The sequence below is a fragment of the Beta vulgaris genome, chromosome 5, assembly GCF_026745355.1.
Source record: "Beta vulgaris subsp. vulgaris cultivar EL10 chromosome 5, EL10.2, whole genome shotgun sequence".
Taxonomy (NCBI): Eukaryota; Viridiplantae; Streptophyta; class Magnoliopsida; order Caryophyllales; family Amaranthaceae; genus Beta; species Beta vulgaris.
In genome coordinates, this window is record NC_079206.1 from 11,001,701 (window position 1) to 11,007,716 (window position 6,016).

Genomic DNA, 6,016 nt, shown 5'->3' on the forward strand with positions numbered 1-6,016 from the left:
AGCAATTTATATATGTATGCCAAGAGAATTTTACGAAGGGGCAAGCCAGTCATAACCACTAGACTACTGTAATCCTTCCCATCTTTGAAGAGTGAAGCATAATCAAGTACCCGCTTTAGTACAAGTTCATAATAGTATAAAATTTATTTGTAGCCCCAGGCATGCCAGCTAGCGGACTTTGGAGGATCATATATTCACCAATCACCCGTCCTTAATTTTTTTTAGGAAGTGTTTAATCCATTGCAATCAAAACTTATCAACCTATACTTCCCCTCAAAAAAAAAAAAAACTTATCAACCTATGCTAGTATACCATCTAAAACACTACTAGAAGGGAGTCAAGTGTATGTTAACTCTGATAACTATGTAGTCAATAATACAGTATAACACGGTGTACACATAATACATTATATATAATCTTCCTTACCTTAGCTTGTATTCATTGTATTATTCCATTCAATCTAGCACTTTACTACTTTGAAAGCACATAGGTTTATGTGTTTCAACATTAGTGTGTGTGATTTTCTCTCTTATTTTGCTACTTTGACAGCACAAACGCTATATTTTACTATACATGTATTATATGTTTATACATATATAAACACTATATAGATTTTTGTTACATGCATCTAGTTGTTAGTTCTTTATCATTGCTCCAGCTTTTTTTAGAGGAATGATAAAGATATAATATAAAGCTCAAAAAAAAAAATGATAAAGATATTGTTGTGCATGTACATGTTATGTTTTATGCACATGTTATGTTTTGATGATGAAAATTAATATAATATGTTGTAGCATGAAAGTATGTAACAGTTGCATCAGATGCATGAAGAAAGAAATTGATAAACGAAGACTTTGAAGAAAAGAAGAATCAAGAATGAAGTTCTAGTTTATAATTTCTTAGAATAGTTACTTTAGATTAAAATGTAATATGCTCTAACTTAGTGATATGCTATGTGCTAAATATAGAAATATAAGGTTAGTATAATTATTATTTTCTTTGAGTTAAGAAAGTAAATAATTATATTAAAATTATATATCTATATAAGAGGAAATAGATTTTCGAAATCAGAAATAAAAAGGGATTAAGTAAAACGAGTTTTTAGAAAAAAGATTTTGTAAAACCGAGTTTCTAAAAGATTTTAAAAATGAGTTTTTGAAAATATTTTAATAAAAATAAGATTTTGATAAAAACGAGTTTTAAAGAATTTTAGAAAAAGAAATTTTCGGAAAAAAACGTGTTTTAGTAAAACGTGTTTTGAAAAAAGGTTTTAAAACTGAATTTAAGAAATAAAACGTGTTTTGAGAAAATATAAAATCAGATTTTATTTTGGAAAATATCTTTTTGATAAAAGAAAACAGAATTTGAGTTGAAAAAGAAAATCTAATGTGGAAAACTTATCTTTTTAAGTTTAAAAGATAAAGATAGAAAAAGTTAAAGTTTTATCCCTTCTTAAATCAAGGATTACAAGATAAAGATATTTTTAAGTGATTTTCATCCTAACCAAGGCCTATAAAAGGGAATCAGAATTCACTTTTAAATCTCACGTTTTCAGAGACAAAAATCGAGTCTATTAAAAGCTGAAAACTATTTCCTCCGGCACTGAGCATAGCACTGAGCGAGTTAGATTTAAGTTACTATTTCACAATTGTAATTGTCCTCTATTTGCTTGACTAAGAAGCACATCATTGAGGATCGTTGTTTCTTTGTAACTTTAACATTATAGAGAGTGTCAACACTTAGAGTTAAGTTTTGGGGGTCATTACTAGGGTTAGTAGTGAGGGGAATCTTATTGTATCAAGAGTTTGATATTTTAGGATTCAAAGAAATAAAAGAGTTTTTGTTTCTTGTGGACGTAAATCTCAGAGGTGAGATTGAACCACGTTATATCTTGTGTTTGTGTCAAATCTAATATCTTTTAAGTTTATTATCCGCAAAAACTCAAATCAGCGATTTACGAGTGTTTAGCACAGTGCCAGGCACTGAGCCACAAAAGGATTTTTGCGAAAAACGATTAGATTTCACCACTCAATTCAACCCCCCCTTCTTGAGCGTCATCTTGGGTTCCAACAAGTGGTATCAGAGCAGGCTATTCTCGTAAGACTCACATCTAGAGAATAGAAATCCTGAACACGCAAGATGACTATCGTGACAGGTATTCCAAGTGTCATGTTTTCAACGGGAAGGACTATGGATGGTGGAAGACTAGGATGAGGATCTACATTCAAGGTTCTGATTTTGAATACTGGAGAATCATAAAGACTGGACCTCTACCTATTCAAGTCAAAGATGCTAAAGGAAAGCTGATCGATAAGGAGGAAGATCAGTACAATTCTGTTGACTATGGAAAAGCCGAAAAGAATTACAAAGCTATGAGTATTCTCCAATCTGGAATTGGACCTGATGAATATTCAAGAATCTCGCCGTGTACTACTGCTATGGAAATTTGGGACACACTGGAATTGGCCCATGAAGGTACAAATGAGGTAAAACAGTCTAGGATAGATTTACTAGTCCATGAATATGAATTGTTCACAATGAATAAGGACGAATCTATTAAAGATATGTTTACCAGATTCACACTAATAACTAATGAACTAAGATCCTTAGGAAAAATCTATTCTTCTGAAGATTTAGTTAGAAAAGTGTTAAGAAGTTTGATAATAAATGGCTTCCCAAAATCACTGCTATTCAAGAGGCTAAAGATCTAACAAAACTATCACTAGAACAACTAATTGGTTCTTTAATGACCCATGAACTTGTTTTAGATCCTAAATCAAATGAACCAAAGAATAAAGGGTTGGCCTTAAAAACTGAAGTAGAAACGGATGATAGGAAAGTGATGAAGAAGTAGCGTCTCTAACTAGAAAGTTTCAAAATTTCTTAAAAGAGAACAGGAGCAACAACTTCAGGAGAAGTGGAAACTTCAAAGGTAAAGGCACTACTTCTAACTCTAAGAAAAGTGCTACTAACTCTGGTTGTTTCAAGTGTGGTGAGTTCGATCACAGGATTAAAGAATGTCCTCTGTGGATTGAAGAAAAGCCTAAGGAAAAACGAGAGCAGTCTAAGAAAGAGTACAAGAAAGCTATGATTGCGGCAGTCTGGGGAGACTAGGATTCTGACGAGGATCAGTGCCCGGCACAGTGCCACGAGGACAAATTATGTCTGAATGCTGTACAGACAACTCTGAAGACGGCACTGTGCCCTGACGACTCACATCTATGCTTGATGGCTAAAAGTTCGAACCCTCTTGAAGAGGAAGAAGACAGTGAGGTAAGTCTAACTTCTTTAAAACCTTCAATTCATCGTCTTTCAAAAAGTCAGCTTGTAACATTGCTTGGAAACGTAATTGATGATTGTCAAAACATGAATGATAATTTTGATATCATGAAAAAGGAAATAAAAAAACTTGACCAGGCTAAAAATTGGATTAGAAACATAATATAAGGATTTATTGAAAGAAAACAAAACTCTAATGAAAAGGATTGACGAGAAAGACATAGAGATAAACACACTAAAACACGAAAAGACTCTAGTTGATAATCTCGTAAATAGCTCAGTGCCAGTCACTAAGTTCGAAGCTGAAAAATCTAGTCTTGAGGAACAAATTGAAAAATTAAATCACGAGTTATATGATCTTAAGAACTCAAGACAACAATCTAGAATTGTCCCGAAAAAGAAGTAGTGATTTAAATACCTCAGTTGAATTTTTGGAATCACAACTTTCTATTGCTCGAAAGATGCACGAAAAATGGACTAATGGGATGACTGCTCTAAATTACTTAACTTGCACCACAAACAACATGAACAAAACAGGATTAGGATATTCTGACCAGCAACCCAGTGCCAGGCTCAGTGCCAGAACCTTCGAAAGAGACTTTCGAAAGAGAAAATACGTGGGCCTTCCTGAATATCTAATTTGCAATTTTTGTGGAAATAATGGTCATCTAATTGACGACTGCAACAAAAAGAAAAATCGAATTGCAAAGAATATCAAACGTGTTACTCAAATCTGGGTTAGGAAAGACATACTTGATGCTCAGCGTAAGAAAAAGGGACCCAAGCAAATATGGGTTCCTAAAACTAACAAGTGATCATGTAGAAAAAGGTAACATAGCCCTTGAATTTATTTGTACTGAAGACCAAATAGTTGATATTTTCACTAAACCACTTGCTCGTGAAAGATTTGAAAAACTTAGATTAGCTTTGGGATTGATTTCTGGTACTTAGTTGATTTATGTACTTATTTGACCCATTTACATGCTCAAGAGTTCGAAAGATTATATCTACACTAAGTCAGATTTTTGATTTAATCAAAGACTCCTGAAAAGGCTATTGATGGTGTCCTGATAATTGACACCTAAGTTGCTTTAAGAAAATTCCATGAAAAACTCCATCAAAAGTATCATGTTTATAAAAATATACATTGATGTTGCTTTGATAAAACTAAATTAATTTCAAAAATTGGTTTTCAAATTTTTTTTTTTTTAAAAAAAAAAAAAATTGTATGCAAGGTTGTTAGAGGAGCATAGTGAACTAAAAGCCCAAACACAAACCCTTCCAATTAAACCAAACAACCGGTTTCCCCCATTAAACCACTTCACACCCTCAACATCTCCCCATTTTCTCTCTTCTTCCTCATCCCCAAACCCTAACCATGGGAAGGAAGTCCAACCGACGGCTCCCCGAGCAACCCGCCGCTGCTGCCCCTCCATCTCAACCACCCACTACTTCTCCTGAACCACCTCTCAAATAATATCTCCGGCCAAGAAAACACTCGAACCACAAAAAGCTCCGGTCAAAAACACTCTCGGCCCACAAAAACCTCCGGCCCAGAAAAAATCTCTTATTAAAGCAACATCAATAGAGATTTTCGAAAAGGTGATACTTTTGTTGGAACCCATTGTTGACAACCCACAAAGCAAAAGACCTTATGGAGAATAACAGAAACAATAAAAACTTGATACTCTTTCTGCCCAACGCCATTGCCAGCTTATGTCTAGACCATAAACACTTTTCCTTTTATCCTAGTCCTACTATGTACTCTTGTCTATGCCTTGTAGTTTTTGGAAAAACATGTCGGTTTTTTTATTAAACTGTTTTGATGCTTTTTGGGTGTTCTTTTGGATTATTCTGATGATTGTGAATTGGTGTTTGTTGTAGCACCAGCATCACTAGCTTAAATAGTTGAGCTATTGGGTTATTTTAAACTCTTCTGATTGTGTGAATGATTTTTTGTCTTTTTGCACTTTTTGAGAATGACAAAAAGGGGAAAAGAAGGTATATAATATTGACTTTGTGTCTTGATGATATCCTAGGTTGAGATAATGCGAATTAAATATAAATGAGCATGTGGGGACAAGTGAATAATTGAATGCTATTAATCTGACGTACGGATAGGTTCTAAAAGGGTGAATAATCATTACATGCATTCTTTGAGGGGGAACAAAAGAATATATGCATACTTTAAGGGGAACAAATGTTTATTTAACAATATTATATTCATGGTTTGTCATCATCAAAAAGGGGGAATTTGTTGTGCATGTACATGTTATGTTTTATGCACATGTTATGTTTTGATGATGAAAATTAATATAATATGTTGTAGCATGAAAGTATGTAACAGTTGCAACAGATGCATGAAGAAAGAAATTGATAAACGAAGACTTTGAAGAAAAGAAGAATCAAGAATGAAGTTCTAGTTTATAATTTCTTAGAATAGTTACTTTAGATTAAAATGTAATATGCTCTAACTTAGTGATATGCTATGTGCTAAATATAGAAATATAAAGTTAGTATAATTATTATTTTCTTTGAGTTAAGAAAGTAAATAATTATATTAAAATTATATATCTATATAAGAGGAAATAGATTTTCGAAATCAGAAATAAAAAGGGATTAAGTAAAACGAGTTTTTAGAAAAAAGATTTTGTAAAACTGAGTTTCTAAAAGATTTTAAAAATGAGTTTTTGAAAAGATTTTAATAAAAATAAGATTTTGATAAAAACGAGTTTTA